Source organism: Cibotium barometz, chromosome 7 (genome assembly GCF_041138505.1).
Source record: "Cibotium barometz isolate CiBa-2024 chromosome 7, ASM4113850v1, whole genome shotgun sequence".
Classification (NCBI taxonomy): domain Eukaryota; kingdom Viridiplantae; phylum Streptophyta; class Polypodiopsida; order Cyatheales; family Cibotiaceae; genus Cibotium; species Cibotium barometz.
In genome coordinates, this window is record NC_141052.1 from 54,529,938 (window position 1) to 54,550,575 (window position 20,638).

Sequence of the window (20,638 nt, forward strand, 5' to 3'; positions counted from 1 at the left end):
TGTTGAACTTTGAACTTGCTTATCATTTGATGTTTCCTAATAGGACCAAAATTTCCTCTCAATGGTTGTAAGGATGCAAATCTAGTTGCCTAAGGACTTGCCTATTTATTAAATATTTTTCACAAGGAGACTATTCAATGGTGCCAACTAACAGAGGTGTCCTATTATAACTTTATATAACAGAGGTGCCAACTAACAGAGGTGTCCTATTATAACTTTATATAAGTTTATACAATCAGGAAATTGTAAAATATTAATAGCTCATAGAGCTTCAATGATTTCTCGAACCTCCAGGGTATATACAAATTTTATTTCTTTGAAATCATCATCTACTATAGGTTTAGTCAACATCTGTAGCTTAAATGTAAACACCTTTGAAAAAGAGCATGACTTTATTGTGTTTTGAAGCTAACATTTATGTACTTTTTCATTGCCCAATGAACAAAAGCCACCTCAAAAAATCATCATATATGTTGGTAAGGACTCTATCATATCTCTTGTTTTTATAGCAATGTATGACATCCCTACCTTTCTAATCTACACCTTTAAAATTAGAAAACTTTTTTGTCTAGGAGGTGGAATACTTCTTAGATTCCTTTTTATCTTAATCATTAGATCTATAATGTTTGATTTTTCTTCTCTCTACAAATTTTATAATGTATAATTATTATATATTTGGTCAATGGTCACATGACAATCATGTCATGTAGTTATGTAAGCTTGAACTAGTTCTTAATGTTCCTAAGTATTTGTACAATTTAGGTATAAAGTTGTTGCATAACCATACTAGTGTCACAAGGTTTTTGGTTGAGTAAAATTGGTAAGTCCACATTGTGAAAATGAAGAATGGTGCAAGTGGATCCACAATCTTCTTGATTTTGAATTTAGTGATATTTTTAGGGTCTTTGAGTTGGTTAATATGGAAGAACATGGTTTATGGCCATATATGGGTAGAATTTATTTGAACTTGATCAACCCTTTACCTATGGAACAAATCTAACACATGCTCAACATCTCTCATGTATCCTTATGTTTTGCAAGTTGAGACATTTGTTGGATGACGTACATTAATTGTAGTCATTGAGTTCTAACTTTTTGGGTGGGTTATTATAGAGCCTATTATATGTGATGAAATGAAAGTGTTTTACAAATGCTAGTGAAAAAATAACTTCGTATAACTCTCACATGTTCTAATTCAACTATTTTTATGGGTTGTCATCATAATGTAACGTACATTATATAAACCATGTGATCATTTACATCACTCTTTCCCTTATCACCCTAACAAATAATGTAAAAACAAGGTGTCATGGCTAAGACTTTGTGCCATAATTTTCAATGAGCTTCACCTATATAATATATTACATGTGCAAGTGTCTAGGTATCTTGAATGTGATATATATCATGTGAGTAACTTTTCCTTGAAAACTACCACTTGATTATCATAATATGTGCTTATATTAACAATTCTTATTTTTTGTTTGCATATTTTCCATAGTTGATAAAACTAACTTTGTTAACGATATAGGAGTATTGTTAATTACATCATTCATTCTTATATTACTCAATCGTTCTATTTTTTCTCACGCACACATGTACGTGCGCATGCGCGTGCGCGTGCGCGTGCGCGTGCGTGTGTGTGTGTGTGTGTGTGAGAGAGAGAGAGAGAGAGAGAGAGAGAGAGAGAGAGAGAGAGAGAGAGAGAGAGAGAGAGAGAGAGAGAGAGAGAGAGAGAGAGAGATTGGGGGTTTTGTGCATGCATGCATGTGTGTGTGTGTGTGAGAGAGAGAGAGAGAGAGAGAGAGAGAGAGAGAGAGATTAGGGGGGGTGGGTGTTAAAAATGATTTTTATGTGATCATCTCAGTGAATCTCTCCATCAAATCCCTTGAATTTCTCAATCTCCCTAAATTTCCTTATTAACTTGATTCTTTCCTAAATTCCCACATGGCTAGGTAATCTATCTTTTTACTTTTTTACACATTTTTTCATCTTTTAGAACTCACCAACTGATTCAACTTTTACTTTTTAGATATGTACCATAGCACCTAGTATATAGGTTCTTTTAAATTTTTCATCTAACTCACCAACCAATTTAACTTTTATTAAACAACCTTTAGTCTTGCGTGTTGGAAGAGGGGAAAACAACCTCTAGTCTCACGTGTTAGAAGGGTGTTTGGGAGGGTCAACATTTTACATATGTAACACTTTCTTAATTGAGGGACTTATATGCCGTATACATGCTAGAGGGGATTAACCAAATGGTTATTCAATGTTTTTTGTCAATTTGAATTTACAAAATAGGAGTATTTTACATACATGCTTGCACACACATGCTATGTGGGTTTTTACAGGTGTGACCGAGTCTCTCATAACATATAATCTTTGATCCAAGACCGTTTAGATTATCACACATGTATACAAATACAGGGCTCATGCAATTCCCCCCTAAAGACACATTGCACTTCCCCTCTAAAGACACATCACCCCTACTTTTAACACACCCCTTTGGTATTCTATAGTTCTAGCCCTTCCCCAAAACCTTGACCACTTTCACAATATTGGGATACTCTTAGGGGGAATGTGACTACAACCTTTTTTGGCTTATGGTTGGGATACCTACAAACATGCCACTTTAGGGGAAATGTGACTATAACCTTTTTTGGCTCATGGTTGGGATACCTACAAACATGCCACTTCCTACTAACGATGATGGGGAATCTCAACAAAACCATAAACACATGATGATGAAGCTAAAGGTGCAGTTTCAAAACCCATGTTAGTGCAAAAGCCATGATTGAGTAATGCATCTTCAAGTTTAGACATGTTAGTGTAAAAGCCATGATTGAGTAATGCATGTGAACATATTCTTCTTTAAACACTTGATTTTATAGTGCCTAAGATTTTAAGCCTTTAGGACTTTCAACAAAAGATGATATTTTTTTGTGTACTATTGAGCTAAGCGCTCAGTGTTGTAAGATCTATAATGCTAGACAAAATAATATTGACATCTAGTGAGAGGAGTACCATATAGCTTCAATAATGGATATATTATTAATGCTAGGTCTCCTTCTCAAAGCATCAACAAACATTCTCATGACCAGGTGTGTATTAAATAGCTGGCTTAAAACTTTGAATAAAAAATGCTCACTTAATATGTCTATCCGATATTAGAGGTTGAGAAAGAAAAGATTTAATACTTTGTTGATCAGGTTTAATGATAAACTCAGAACCCATAAGAAAATGTTTTCAAATTTTCAATGCATGAACAACAACAATCAATTCTTTATCATAAGTACTATACTTAGGCTCATATGATTTCAATTTTCTAGTTTCAAAAGTAATTGGATGATTATCTTGTATAAGCACATCACCAATACCGTGTCCACTAACATCGGTTATCACTACCACAAAGAATGGTCTAAGGAAATCAAGTATTGTTAAGATAGGTGCATGGGTTAGTGTGTACTTAAGAGCACTAAAAAACTTTTCATGCATGTCAAAAAAATATAAAACTTTAACCTTTTTCAACAATTCAGTCAAATAATGTGTTTTGTAAGCAAATTTTTTGGCAAATCTTCTATAGTAAGAACATAAACCAAGAAAGGATCTCAACTAAAGAACGTCCTTTGGTCTAGGCCATGATCTCAACTAAAGAACGTCCTTTGGTCTAGGCCATGATCTAATGGTATGTATCTTTTTAGGATCTATACAATTCCATCAGTAGATACAACATGCCCAAGGTATTAAATTTATTTTTGAAATAACTCACTCTTGTTCGGATTGGCATAGAGTTGATTCTCCTTCAAAAGATTGAATACTATCTCTAGATGTTTTTCGTGCTCATCTTCATCTTTGCTAAAGACCAAGATATCGACAAAGAACACAATCATGAAATTTTGGTGCTTTAGGAATATATGGTTCATCATACACCGAACATAGCTAGAGCATTAGTAAGTCCAAAAGGTATTACTAAAAACTCATAATGCCCCATTTGCGTGCAAAAGGCAATCTTATAGACATCTTCTTTGACCATTCTAACCTGATGATAGCCTTATCTGTTGGAATTAGGGTTAGGGTTCCAGCAACGCACACACACAAGATAGAGAAGCTTGAGAGCACACAAACTCATTAGATTAGAATGAACAAATGTGTGCCAGATACAAAATATAATTACACACCCCAAAATGAGTAGATAAGAGGGTGTGCATACGCACGGGGGAAAAAACCTCCTAGTGAGGGAAAAAGTGCCATGGCGGTCCTAAGTGTGTTCACACACATCACTACCATATAATGCTACAAATCCCTCCTAGAGTGATGATGTGAATATGTACAGGGTACGGCCGATCAATCCTGAAAAGGCAGTAAGCCCAAAGCTTTACGAAAAGCTTTAAACTTTTCACCAAAAAGAGCCTTCGTGAATAAATTTGCCATGTTGTCATGTGTAGGCACATAGACCAAGCTGATCTCTACTGCAGAGAGTCTTTCCCTGACATAGTGGTAATGCACCTCAATGTGCTTAGTGCAATCATGAAACACTGGGTTCCTTGCAACTACTAATGCGCTCTGGCTGCTGTCATCAGTGAAAAATCGTAGTGCTAGACCAACACCTAAATTAGCCACCATAAGATGTCTGAGCCACACACACTCAACCGTAGCTGTAAAAGCTGCCTTGTACTCAGCTTCACAACTAGAAGTGGCCACTATAGGCTGCTTCCTGAGTCATGGTATACATGAATCACCAAGGCAAAAAAAAAACCCACTACTAGTGGACACTCGTGGTGTCATAACATCCAGCCCAATCTGAATCACTGAAAGCATGCAGTTGTGACTCACCCCCCTTTGGATAAAGTAATCCAAAATACTGAGTGCCCTATAAATAGCCGAAAACCCACTTAACAACCTGCCAATTCTTCGTACCTAAGCTATGCATAAATCTACTCAACTGTGAGACCACATACTGTATATCTGGTCTCATGTTGCACACATAAAGAAGGGATCCAATAGCCTACTAATACAATCTATCATCAAAACAGTCTCCTGTATCTTGAAGACTAAGTCGAGTACCTGTCTCCATAGTTGTAGCCACAGGTTTACAGTCTTCAAGATTAAACCTCTTCAATAGCTTCTGTATATATTTAGACTGCAACATAACAATGCCATCATTGCACTCCATAAACTGAATCCCCAAATAGTAATGCAAGGGCCCCAAATCTGACATCTCAAACGATGACTGCAAATCAGTCTTAAAGGCTGAAATCTGATCTATATTGGGTATCGTGAAGAGCAGCATGTCATCAACGTATAGAACGATGACAAAAAATGTGTCCTTACTCCTCTTCACATAGAGGGTACTCTCTGTTGGACTGTTGCAAAAATCATTTGCAACCAAGTATGCATGAATCTTCTCATACCATGCTGTAGGAGCCTACTTAAGGCTATATAGAGCCTTTTTCAACTTGCATACTTTAGACTCTTCTCCTTTCACAGCAAAACCAGGAGGCTGCGATACATACGCCTCCCCATGTAAATCACCATTCAAGAATGCAATCTTAATGTCCAACTGATGTACATTCCACCCATGATGTGCTGCCAAAGCAATGAGACAGCTAATGGTAGTCATATGAGATGTGGGTGCAAAGGTCTCATCATAATCAATGCCCTTTTGTTGGGTATATCCCTTTACAACAAGTCTAGCCTTGTAGTGATCAATGCTACCATCTGCTTTTGTTTTAACTTGTAAACCCACTTAGTACCAATGGCCTTCTTCCCATGAGGTAGATCTGTCAAATACCAAGTGTCATTCTTGAGTATAGAGTTATACTCATCCTGCATAGCATGCATCCAATGATCATCATCCTGTGCTTCCTCAAAGGAAACAGGTTCCTCCTCATTACATAAAGTAGAAATGAGAACATGATCCATATGAGAATAATCTGCATGATGAGAACCTGCACGAGTTCTGCTAGGTAAAGAAGCTGCCAACTTGCTATCCCTCAATGTTTTTACAAGCCATTTTGAAATACGCTTAGATTCTTCTATGGCTGCTCTCTCCTTATCCACTACATTCTCAATAATTGCCTCATCAAAAGGCTGATTTTGCACCTGCAAAAGCTGAATTTTAGCACTTGGTTGAGCATTCAATTGCTCTACATATGGCTACCCTCTATTAAACAAAGGTAGGAGCGAATCAAACATGTCCTGTGAGCATACATTCTGCTATTTGTTTGCATGAAAGCATGGGTTGAACTGAGTTTTCGACAAAAACAACATCTTTACTTACCAAAATCCGATTTAAGGCCAGATGGTAGAGTCTATATCCCTTGCTTTCTGAACTATATCCCACAAATATGCATTTAAATGCCTTATCATCAAGCTTACTACGTTGTTGCTCAGGAACAAGAGCATAAGCAAGACAACCAAAAATACGCAAATGAGCCATAGAAGGCTTCCTGCCATGCCAAGCTTCATAAGGAGTTTTAGATTGCAAGGCCTTGGTAGGGCATTTGTTCAACACATAGTTTGCGCACATAGTTGCCTCTAACCAAAAACCATGAGGTAAATCTTGGGCTTTTACCATACATCATGCCATCTCCATGAGAGACACGTTCTTTCTCTCAACCACACCATTTTGTTGAGCTGTGTATGGCACTATACATTGATGCCTTATGCCTTTTTCAGCCATATATGTATGAAATTCCTTAGACATATACTCCCCCCCTCGATCTGAATGGATCTGAATGAAGGGTGTCAGCTTTACATTCACATGCATTTTCAGCCATGGATACAAAGTGCTTGAAGCATATAAAAACCTCTGACTTCTACTTTAATAGATACACCCAGCTATATTTGGAGTAATCATCAATAAAAGTGACGAAGTAGAAATATCCCCCCCAATAGATGGTGTCCTCATAGGACCACATACATCACTATGTATAAGCTGTAATTTCTTAATAGCTCTCACAGATCCATCTTTTGGAAATGATGCCTGATGCATTTTACCAAGAATACACCCCTCACATACATGTCTAGTAGGGGTCTCAAGAGTTGGCAACTCAGACACCATATCATGCCTTTGAAGGCATAACAAACTGCCGTAATTGAGATGGCCAAATCATGCATGCCATAATTCTACATCACTCATAGCACGAGTCATAGAGACTGAGCAAGCATCATGCTGCAACTTCTCAAATACATCCATCTTGTATAGGCCATGAAACAAGGTACCTGAGGTAATGATAGAATAACCATCATTTCTATCTTGAACTGTACATATGTCATCCACAAATTTCACTGTCAAGCCTGACAAGGCTAAGGCTGTGAAACTAATAGTAAGTCCTTCTTCTTAATTCTTGGCACATATAAAACTTTAGAAAGAGTAAATGCGCCCCCATTTGCAGTAGTGAGCACAACTCTACCAACTCCTTTGAAATGATATGAGGAACCATTTGCACATGTGATGGTTTCTGCACTTGGGACAGATTCCATAGATGAGAACGAATTTTTTTGTGAAGTAATATGCTTACTAGCACCACTATCACAGTACCAAGCATCTGATTCTGCTATTGACATGCATACATCATGAACAGAAGGGTCATAACTACAATGTACAATCCATGCCCAATCATCTTGAGAAAAACTTACAGATTCCTTCTTCTCTGCACTTGGTGCAGATGCATTAGCCACAGCCATGCTTGCTCTTCCTTTTAGGCTTATCACCTTCTTTCTTTGCATCCTTACCTTAGGATTCTGATTTTGGCTTATAGCCACCATGCGAAGAAGCTTTGCCTTTGCCTTTCTGATTGGCAACAAAAGCTTGGTCACCAACTCACATAACAGATCTGTTTTGCCTGGACTGCTCTGCATGAGTACTGAAACCAACTTATCAAATGTAAGGGCATTTGGATTTCCCTTCATCATGAGTCTAAGGGTAGAGATAAAACTATGATAAGAATCCGGCAATGCATTGAGAACTGTGGGCATCAATGTACTGTCAGGATATATCGCATCCACACTAGCGAGCTGCTCCTTAAAATCTTTGATCTTGGTCAAGAAGCTGTCCATTGAGTCTCCCTCATTCATATGCTCAGACTCCAACTGTTTGCGCATATATGCAACACGTGCTTCATTGCGCACCTGGTATAATGCAACAAGTGTATCCCATGCCTATTTTGAAGTCTTACATGACCGAATATGAGGAATAATGCTTCGCTTCACAAAACGTGCAAGCAATGCATGTGCACGTGCATCTCTTCCATCTCATCTCATTTGAGCAGTTGTGGGAGGTACTGGTGGTGCATGTGGAGGAGCCACATTTGTATTAGATTTTACTTCAAATATACATGCAGCACTTGGTTGCATTGGTAGTTGTGAAACAAGACGAGTTTCACTACCACTGACCACATTTCAAAGGCCTTTAGCAACCAATACATGCCTCATCATATAGGACCACAATGGGTAGTTAGTCCCATCAATTTTGTCCTCACAGCAAACATGTTGAATACATCACTACTGCCAGCCATGACTTTCTACTAAATGCAAAATCTTTCAACACATTGCAAGTACGTATTCACTGAATGCAACCTTAGATGGCTGCCAACTGATTAAATCACTTGCAAAGTGTATGAAAAATAACACAGAGTAGAGAATAGAGTGTTACTGGCAAAAGTATGATGGTTGATGTTGTTGAAGACACTATAGATGCTGCTGCACACCAAATATTTGCCGCTACTACACAGCCCAAACACCTAAAATCGAGCAGAGCCAATCTAAAATGACGCCTCTCCAAAACGTCTGTAGAAACCTTACGGTGCCCTAATCGCGTCGCGGACCTTGAAAACACTGTATACAACACACTACAATATATAGCTTCTTCACCTAAGAGGGTATCTCAATCGGAGATAGAAAAATAGGGTCGTGTGAGGAGGGAGGTAGACTACTAGATCCAGTGTCAAGGAAGCTAGCTTTGATACCAATTGTTGGAATTAGGGTTAGGGTTGTAACAATGCATACACACAAGATATAGAAGCTTGAGAGCATATAACTCACTAGATTAAAATGAATAAATGTGTGCCAGATACAAAAGATAAGTACACACCCCAAAATGAGTAGATAAGAGGGTGTACATACACATGGGGAAAAAAACCTCCTAGTGAGGAAAAAAGTGCCCTGGCGGTCCTAAGTGTGTTCACACACATCACTACCATATAATGCTACATTATCAAAGGTCAATTTTGAAAAACACTTTGGCTCCTCTTAACTTATCTAAGAGATCATCCACACATGGGATAGGATATCTATTCTTGATAGTATTCTTATTTAAAGCTTGGTAGTCTATGCACATATGAAACGTTCCATTCTTCTTTTGACAAGAATGACAAGAAGAAAAGGTGCTCCATATGGTGAACTCCTAGGCCTAATAGGTTTCCTATCAACAGGTGCTCCATATGGTTAACTACCAGGCCTAACAAGTTTCCTATTAAGTAGGTCCTCAATATGAGATTGGATCTCTTTTCTCTCTAGAAACTTTATAAGGAGCTCTACAAGGTGGGATACTACCAGGGATAATGTCAATCTTATGGTCTTCTAGTCTAGAATTGTACAATCTAGGAGGTAACTCATTCATAAAACAATCTGAAAATTGTGAAATGAATGGCTCACACGAGGTGTCCTTGGAAATTGATTTGGAAGTAGTAAGCTCATTAACCATAACTAGATAAGTCTTTTCCTTTTTCTTTATTGCTTGCTTAGCTTGGGTATGGCTAAGGGGTGCACAATAACTAGATTCACTTAACTATTTCAAATATCTATTCTCACCATTGAATGCAAAAGATAAGTTATGTGAATCATAATTAATGCAAGGATTATGCTTATGTCTCCATGGCATACCGAGAATAACATCATATGCCATGCAAAGATGAAACAAGAAAAGTGCAAGGTTGCCTATATATGATTCAATAGATAAAACCACATCTTTAACTTCCTTAGTGAAGTTATACTTTATTCCTTGAAAAGTGATTTTGATCTTATACTTTGAAGGAATATCATTCAACTTAAGGGCATGCACAAGCTTTTCAGAAATAAAATCATGTGTACTATCATCATCATGCAATATATTTACTTCCTTGTCCTTAATTCCTCCTTTCATTTTTAAAAGCATATAAGGTAAAAATTTATTTTCAATAGGTTTAGGCATACCTAGATTATTAGAGACACTTTCATGTTTGAAATTACCCTCTTGCTCAAGAGATAAGTTGTTATCCTCTACATCGTTCCTGACCATTAATCATGTTGACTCGTGCAGTTGGTTATTTCTTCTTCTCCAGTAAATTGGGTGCGATGTGACCTTTTTGTCAATAGTTATAGTAGGTTATATTCTTAGGTACAGAATCTTGTTTTTTCTTTTTGTCATTGCCCTTTTTGTTGGTTATTTCTTCTCCAGTAAATTGGGTGTGATGTGACCTTTTTGTCAATAGTTATAGTAGGTTATATTCTTAGGTACAGAATCTTGTTTTTTCTTTTTGTCATTGCCCTTTTTGTTGTTGTTGTTAGCATCATGATTATTATTATTATTAGAAACAACACCTTTAGTATCATTTGTGATATGTGAGGAATAATACTTATAGCCTAAGTTGTATGTTGTCCCAAATTTTACGGAGTAAGAATCAACAACTTCAAGTATTAATAAGTGGTCTTGAAAGCTTCAAGAAAAAGATGTTTAAGAAGCCCAAAATCTTGATTTTCAAATTGGCCTTGAACCCTTGATTTAATATCCAAAAGGTAACCCTTGATAAATCCTTTGTAAATATCCTTGTTGTTATGTCACAAGTGAAGGATTATAGAGGTATTGTACCCTTTTGAAAACTTCCTTCTTCAGTACACAAAAGAGTATTTTGGCAAGTTTTGTGAAAGCTTTTGAAGCTTTTAAGGTATAAAACTATAAAGCTCTTATGGCCTTTTAGGCTAGAGCCAAGGCTTAAAGCCTTAATAAAATATAAGAGCTTTTGAATCTAAACTTTAAAGCTTTTTAAAGATTTTAAGCTTAGCTAATAGGCTAGCTAGTATAAGCAACAAGGAAAAGGCGAATTGATAGTGCAAAGAAGTAAAAGAAGAAAGGAATTTGCCGTTGGTGGTGGCAGTGTGCGAAGGAAAAGAGATCCAAATTTTTTTTAAAAAAAATGTTAAGAAAAAATAAGCGCCCTTCATCGTTGATTCTGCAAAAATCCCAAACTTGAAGTTTGTGTAATTCTAATGTTCAAATCTTGTTGAATGCATCCATAGTCTCTGATCTTGAAGTGGGTAAAATATGAAGAAGGTGGTTTTGGAGCTTGAGTGGTTTTGGTCGGTGGTTTTAATGAGATGGTAAAGAAGAAGCTTTGTCCAATGGTCAAAAACTCTTTTGCTATTGTCCAAGGGTCCCCAAAAACATGTACCTTCTAAAAATTATTTCCTTCGCTGCATCATGAAATTTGTCTTTTGAATTTTTCTCCAAAAATTCTTCTCCTTGAGTGGTCCCTAAAGCTCTGATACCACTGTCAGGACCTTTATGATACTTGGAGAATAATTTTATGTCAACACAAAATTAGAGCAAACCATAGACTTGGAACAAATTAAAAGCATGAACCTTACATAAACAAAATAAATTAACAAGATAACTTGAAAATAAGAAAGAGATCATCAACACAAGATTGGGTTAAATCTCCCCTAAATGAGTGTGGCCCATCATACCAGTCACCCATATTTATATGTATCAAAGCTTGCTTTTCAAAAAGATAACTCCAAAAACAAAGCATAATAGTCTTTTGAGTTTTTGAGTGTAAAAGATCTTCCAAAAATATAGCAAGCTATAATTATCAAGTCTTAGGTCTACCCAAAGTATAAATACTAATTGGTATGTGTAAAAATTTAAGGCCTTACCCCCAAAGTATAAATACTAATTAGTATGTACAACGGTTTGAGGCCTTAGCCTTCCAAAAATATTAACGCCAAAATATGTAGCCATAATAGTTGTTCACATGTCTTCTAAAATATCTCATTGTGGTCCAACAAATATTCCACTCATGACTAACAAAATAGTCCACCATCAATCATCACCTACATCCAAAATAATATAAGTTAATGCACATAGCCGATTAAACACATTAATCGTGACTATATCATACCAGCACACACAACTCATTAAATACATTAATCCTAGAAAATGATATAAATAAAAGGTGCATCCAAAAATAAAATATTCCCAATAAATAATGGGTGTCCCCATACATAATCACTCTCATGCTCATAGCATTTGCCAATATCTAGTCCTAGAGGACTTTGTTACCAACTTGATATCTAAGAAGCTAGGGTGAATCAAAACAACATTTAAATCCAGATTTGATTAAGAAGACAAGAACACATAATTCCATTTAAAGAAATTTAATGATAACATAAACAAGAATCAACATGCATTACAAAATCTACTCTAAAGTGATTAATGAGTTATCTAAATCCATGGTCATCTCTGTGAATCTCTCTATTAAAACCATTTAATCTCTTAATCTCCCTAAATTCCCTAAATCTCTCCTATGAAAATTGAATTAGCCCACATGCCTATGGACTCTAATTTTAACCTTTTTAGATTTTTTTTTCACCTTTTACAACTCAGGAATAAATTTAATGCTTAACCTTTATAGATTACTCTAAAAAATATAGCCCCAGGAGGCTTTGATACCAACTTGAAATCTAAGATGTTAGGGTGAAGCAAAGCTATAAGAGGATACAACATGCAGTAGTGTGTGCAAGAGAATACTCACAAGAAGGATCTTATAGAGTACAAAACTTTAGAACTCAAATTTTACAATAATAGATATAGAGAGAAGAATATTATATTATTACTTAATAGATGGCAAAGCTCCACACCCATGTGCTCTTGTGAAACGAAACTTCGAGTACTGATTTAGAACTACTAAGACGAAGAGCGTATGTTAGTAGAAGATAGGGAGTAAACTCACAATGATTAATGAATTATGTGGAGAAGGGGCTGATCAGGCTTGTATACAGCATAAGATGGCCATGAAAAATGACCTCGCAAGTCCCTGAGCATAGTGAGTCCCACCATTCACAGTGTAGACTCGACCCATAAAGATGAACTAGAAGTTGTTATGTGGTCCCCCCACCTACGACCATCTGTGCCATTTAGGCCTTGCAATATTATCAGGGATAGATGTCCAAGTGTAAAGTCTAACTACTTCTTCATGTGTTGATTGTTATGAGATAATGGTCCAATATATCACGTAGCCTATTTGGTAGTGTGCCAAATCTAATCCAAACCGTCTTTAAACCATTTAGCCTCCTTGGCCACCTTCCTCCCATCTTCTCATGTGAATACAAGGATGCTAGGTGCTCGGATAGGTGCCCCAAGCCACTCAACCATGGATACTCCTCATAATGAGGAATGTACAAACATGAGTATAAACATGTGTTGGCTAAAAATATAATATGAAGTGGAGCATTGATATCCAGCATCCCCCCTCATTAATGTTCACACATGAAGGTGATCTGATGTTGAGCCGATGAAGATGCCACTCCATTTGGTCCTCCCTGCTAAGAACCTTTATGAAGATGTATGCACAATTCTTTGTTGTGTTGAGTAGTAGATCTCAATGTGTTTTATGTGAGTATGAAACATAGGATTTGAGTGTAACTGTGGTTGTTAGCTTGCTTCTGCACCACATCTATATCATCCTCCTTATCCCACAATGCCTCATATGATGCAAATCATCCAGCTTTATACTCATCGTTTGTTGTAATGGTGGTTTGTTTCTTATTGAACCAAGAAATACATCCCTAACCAAGAGGAAAATAGTACCCTTCCACTCATGGTGTCGCAATGGTGGTTTGTTTCTTACTAAGCTAAGAAATGCATTCCTAACCAAGAGGAAAATAGTACGTTGCTACAAATGGTGTCCAAATCACCCACCCAATCAGAGTCATAAACAAGCCGCTAAGGGCTTGCCCATAGCATAAGTTATACCATAATCTTAAGTCATAATTCTAAGCGCCTTCTCAACACCCACTAAGGGTCGTGCCCATAGTATAAGTTATATTGAACTCTTGAGTTGTAATCTTGTGTGCCTTGGATGTAAACATCTACATATGTGTTTCTCCCGAGGCTTGGAGAACCTACTCAAAACACCAATAGTAAAACTAATGCATGGTATGGTATTCCACAAGAAGATAAAACTACGATTTCCTATATAAGGTCTCATTCATAAGGTCTGAAAAGTTTCTTTGGCAAGACGAATTCAGATCAACCTCCATTCAGGTATCAACTACCTTTTATTTGGTTATGCCAAAATTACTTGAGTATCTCACCTATAAATTTTTGTTGAGAGATGAAAATGTTATCTGGCTTTTGCTAGACCTCAATCTCTAAACAATCCCAAGTTCTATTGTTAATCACTCCGTAGGTTAACATGGTTTTATTCGCCTAACCTACTATAAGCCATTTTACCAACTTACCCACACTTATCTTTTGTAAGAGACGATGCTAGAATATATAAATCAGCCTTACCCTATGCTTAATGTCAATCTATGGCCTCCATGTGCATTCTTGCTTAAGATCAGTAATAGAGGCCATATCATTTTTAAGTTTGATCGACGTAGTGTGAAAACTAGTCACGTATAAATAAAGTCATTTTAAGTTTGATCGATGCAGTGTGAAAACTAGTCACTTATAGATAAAGTCATTTTTGACAATAAGAAATACAAAATCATTCCCTTGCAATAGTTTACTTATGAGCTCTTCTCTTCTCTACTCTTATTCTATGCTATTGGATTCATGCATGCTAGATGGATGCTTGCTAAGTTTGCTTGTAAGTTTCCCTTTTGCATTAGCTTTTTCTTATTCCCTCGCTTTGTGTGAGAGAGAACCATCATGAAGGACATCTCTATTTGCCTCCATTGGGGGATTTTTTTAATGGTGAGAATTTTCTAGCGAGCTCTTTTTTGGAATTGGGTGAGCGGATTCCAAAAAGATTCCCTCCCCCTCCATCAATAGAGAGAGAGAGAGGGGTGAAGAGAGTGGGAGAGAGAGAGAGAGGGAGAGAGAGACATGACATAATTATTTGAGGAGGGAGAGGGTGAGAGAGAGCGAGAGGGAGTGAGAGAGAGAAAAACATGACAACATTACATCCTCTAGATCGAGGTTATTTCCAAGTGAAAATAAAACCAAGTTCATTTACATACAACTTCCAAATATAACTCTTCAGCCAAAATTTTTTCCTATGGGGTGAAGGTACAAAGTAAGCGAACGGTGTTCGTTCCCTTCTGCACTTCCTTGAGCAAGAGACACTTAGATGCATTATCAATAAAACCATGGGCTTGCCATATTGTAATTAAGCCCATCACTTTGGTCTTCACTTGAGAAATATCATCATCACTACTAGGAAGTGGTAAGGATGTGAGACCTTTTTTGTGCACCATCTATGGTCTTTTGGTTGACCTCCGCATTGGGGGTGGCCTTCCTCGCGATACACGCAGCAACAACTTCAATGCTAATATTTGATGAGGCCATCACAAAAAATATGAAGGAGGGTTGTGGGTGGTGTACTCTACTAATAAGAGGCTTAGCCAAATGGTGATTAAGAAAGTGCTATGGAGCTTATATCTATATTTATAGTAGTGGGAGAGGTGACTACTTTTGTAACAAATAAAAAAATACCTTTCGTCTTTTTTTAATGTCAATAATAAAGGCATCTTTCCTCAATTTTCTACACCACAATAATAAAGGCATCTTTTCGTACTTTTTTGGGAAGAGCGAGCATGTATTATTTTTTATACATGCAATTTTAGATAAGGCTTCATGTGCTTTGTGGCCCACCTTGCCTCTCTCTTCTCTCTCTAATTCTTTGTTCCCCTCTCATTTCCCTAAGATTTTTAATCGTTTAATGGTCGTTGTAACGTGAATACCATTCATAAAAAGGAATCTTGCATCTATATCCTTTCCCTCTACAAGCCAACTCGCAAGCTTGCATTCTGCTAGGTTTTTTCTTGGGGTATTTAGACCATCATTACTTCTTTTTACTGTTGTCATGGCTGAACCCCAATGTGCTATGCACACCTCCCACCAGCTCAACCAAGAGTCCATTGGTGAAATATTCCTATCCATCATAGGCCCAATGTTTGTTTTGGGAGTGCATCAATAAGGTGATGCAAACCATGGTTATGAAAGGGTAGATTTCTTTAGTTTCATGGAAGACAAGGCACAGGATAACTAGAATGCAGTTCCACATGTGTTCAATGGTGGGAAAAATAATGTCTAGATAGGGAGAGGTCTTGGCTATTTCATTGTTGGGAGCAGAGCATGGCTGCTCACACAACAAAGTATATGTGTGCCATATCTCAAGGTGAGCATAAAGCAATGTGCAAGAAGTGGCACATGGCTCCTACTAGTGAAGCCGCATCAGTGAAGATCCTGTATGCTATGTGAAAACTCGTCATTTATAATGTAACATAGTTGAAATCCTTTGACTACATTTATATTGACATTTGTAATGCTACCTTGGACCATGGCTTTGTCATGTGTATGATCCAAGGTAGCATTACAAATGTAGATATAAATGTGGCTTTGACCACTAGTGGGATCATACTTATGCTCCATGGAGTCCTTTCCTCTGCATGTGATCCCATGGTTGGTGGGAATGTTGGAATTAGGGTTGCACGAAAGCACACAAGGCTTGGAGAAGAAGAAGCAAGAATGCACACAACACAAAGTGTATTAGATTGTGTCAATGTACAAAAGATTAGTTAGCCCTAGAAGGATGGGCATATATACAAGCCGGGGGAAAAAACCTCCTAAAGAGGGAAAAAGTGCCCCGACAGTCCTAAGTGTGTTCACACACATCACTGCCTATATATATGGCAACAAATCCCCCCTGGGAGTGATGGTGTGAACGAGAGCTGGCACTCATGTATAGGGGAGTGCCATGCCCGAAGTAGATCAATCCACAAAGGGGAGCAAGCCCAAAGCTTTGCGGAAAGCTTCGAACTTCTCACAAGGAAGTGCCTTTGTGAAAAGATCGGCGAGGTTGTCCTGTGTTGGCACATAGGCCAAGCTGATCTCTCCTCCTGAGAGTCTCTCCCTGACATAGTGATAATGCACCTCAATGTGCTTTGTGCGAGCATGAAAAACTGGGTTTCTTGCAACTACCACCACCAATGCGCTCTGACTGTCAGTGAAGATAGAGGTGGCAGACTCCCGTCCAACACCCAAGTCAGCCATAAGCCGTCTGAGCCACACACACTCAACCATAGCTGTGAAAGCTACCCTGTACTCAGCTTCACAACTAGAAGTGGCCACAGTAGGTTGCTTCTTGCTCAACCAAGATATGCATGAGCTACCGAGCATGAAACAAAAACCACTTGTGGATACTCTTGTGTCATAGCAACCAGCCCAATCTGAGTCCGAAAAAGCATGTAAATCTGGCGGTGTGAACGAGAGTTGGCACTCATGTATAGGGGAGTGCCATGCCCGAAGTAGATCAATCCACAAAGGGGAGCAAGCCCAAAGCTTTGCGGAAAGCTTCGAACTTCTCACAAGGAAGTGCCTTTGTGAAAAGATCGGCGAGGTTGTCCTGTGTTGGCACATAGGCCAAGCTGATCTCTCCTGCTGAGAGCCTTTTCTTGACATAGTGATAATGCACCTCAATGTGCTTTGTGCGAGCATGAAAAATTGGGTTTCTCGCAACTGCCAATGCGCTCTGACTGTCAGTGAAGATAGAGGTGGCAGACTCCTGTCCAACACCCAAGTCAGCCCATAAGCCGTCTGAGCCACACACACTCAACCGTAGCTGTGAAAGCTGCCCTGTACACTCAGCTTCACAACTAGAAGTGGCCACAGTAGGCTTGCTCAACCAAGATATGCATGAGCTACCGAGCATGAAACAAAAACCACTTGTGGACACTCGTGTCATAGCAACCAGCCCAATCTGAGTCCGAAAAAGCATGTAAATCTGGCGGCAACGATTCCCCCTTGGGATAAAACAACCCAAGATGTATGGTGCCACTCAAGTAGCGAAAGATGCGTTTAACTGCCTTCCAATGCTGAGACCCTCGGCTATGCATAAACCTGCTCACATGTGAGACTGCAAACTGAATGTCCGGCCTCGTAATGCATACATAAATGAGGCAACCAACAGCTGTCTGATAGAGTGTGACATCAAAGTGATCTCCAGTATCATGAAGACTCAACTTCAAACCTGTCTCCATTGGAGTAGCAATAGGCTTGCAGTCTTCAAGGCCAAATCTCCACAACAATGTCTCAATATACTTTGTCTGACACAAAGCAATACCTCCATCACACTGCTTAAATTGTATCCCCAAATAATGATGCAAATGCCCCAAATCTGACATCTCAAAAGAGGCATTCAAATCAGCCTTAAAATCAGCAATATGACTCTCATTTGGTCCTGTGAGCAGCATGTCATCGACATAGAGAGCAATGATTAGATGTACACCCTCCACACGTTTAACATACAAAGTGCTTTCTGTTGGACTATTCTGAAACCCATGTGCAGTAAAATATGCATGTATCTTTTCATACCAAGCTCGTGGAGCTTGCTTTAAACCATATAAAGCCTTTTTCAACTTGCACACTTTGTTTTTTTGCCCTCTTTGAACAAAACCACGAGGCTGCGATACATACACCTCCTCATGCAAATCTCCATTCAAGAACGCAGTCTTTATGTCCAGCTGATGTATATTCCAACCATTATGAGCTGCCAATGCACAAATGCTACGAATGGTAGTCATACGACAAGTGGGAGCAAAGGTCTCATCAAAATCAATGCCCTTTTCTTGAGCATAACCCTTTGCCACAAGTCTAGCCTTATAGCGATCAACACTGCCATCTGGCTTTCGTTTCAACTTAAAAACCCACTTACATCCAATGGCCTTTTTACCAATAGGCAAATCACACAAAGACCATGTACCATTCTTTATTATAGCATCATATTCACTTTGCATTGCAGCCAACCAATTTTCAGAATTTTGTGCCTCATCAAATGAAAGAGGTTCTTCCTCTTCACACATACTAGACACAGCCAAAGCATAACAATCTGATGTATAAGAGGCATGCTGAAAACCTGAACGAGTACGACTAGTCATAGGTGCATCAATCTTACTATCATGCAATGTTTGCACCAGCCATTTAGGCATACCTCTAGCCTGCTCATTTTCAGCCCTATCCTCATGAATTACATCCTGTAAATCTGCATCAGAAATAGGCTGATCTATGATGTCGTTTGAAATTTGCATAGGCTGAATATTTGCCTCAATAGGACTTACATTTGAATTCCCACCTATAAATAGAGGTAACAATGTATCAAATACATCCCGTGAGCTCACACCTGTCTCTTTGGTACATGATAACAAGGGCTGCACAGCATCTTCCACAAAAACAACATCTTGACTAATCAAGATACGCTTTGACTGCGGATGATACAATCTGTAACCCTTGCTTTCAGCACTGTAACCAACAAAAATGCATTTGACAGCCTTATCATCCAATTTTCTGCGTTGTTGCACAGGCACTAAAGCATAGGCCAAGCAACCAAAGACACGCAAGTGACCAATAGAAGGCTTCCTGCCATGCCAAGCTTCGTATGGAGTAATAGACTGCAAGGCCTTAGTGGGACACCTGTTGAGTACATATGCAGCACACATGACAGCCTCAAGCCAAAACGCATGTGGCAAAGCTTGGCTCTTAACCATACATCGTGCCATCTCCATAAGTGACCTGGTTTTTCTCTCAGCAACACCATTTTGCTAAGGGGTATACGGCACTGTACATTGGTGTTTTATCCCACGACTAGCCAGAAATGCATCAAACTCTTTAGACAAGTACTCTCCCCCTCGATCAGAACGGAGGGTGCCCACAGTACAATTGGATACATTTTCAACCATAAGAAAAAACTGTTTGAAGCACAAAAACACTTCGAACTTTGCCTTCAGTGGATATACCCATGCATGCCTCAAGTAATCATCAATGAAAGTCACGAAGTACAAGTGTTTACCAAATGATGGAGTTTGCATAGGCCCACATACATCACTATGTACAAGTTGCAATTTGCAAGTGGCCCGCACAGAACCATCCTTTGGAAACGCAGAACGCTGCATTTTGCCCAAAATACAGCCTTCACAAACATGTTTCAATGGTGCCTCAAGAGGGGGCAATGAAGCAACCATATCAAATTTCTGCAAACGCAGCAAACTAGCAAAGTTCAGATGACCAAAACGAGCATGCCATAGTTTTGCATCTGAAACTGCCTTTTCATCAGAAACTCATTTGCTGAATCTTCCACACACTTGTCATAAGAATTGAGCCTATACAGCCCACAAAACAAGGTGCCAGATGCAATAATCATATCACCAGAAGTCAAATCATGAACAGTACATCTGTCATCCACAAATTTGACTACAAATCCAAGTCTAGCAAGCGCAGAGACAGACAATAGATTCTTCTTTATCCCTGGCACATACAAAGCATCTGAAAGTGTGAAAGCGTTGCCATTTGCAGCAGTAAGCATAATTTTACCAACGCCCTTCACTGGGTAAGAAGCATTATTGGCACATGTGACAGTATTCCCATTAGGGACAGCCT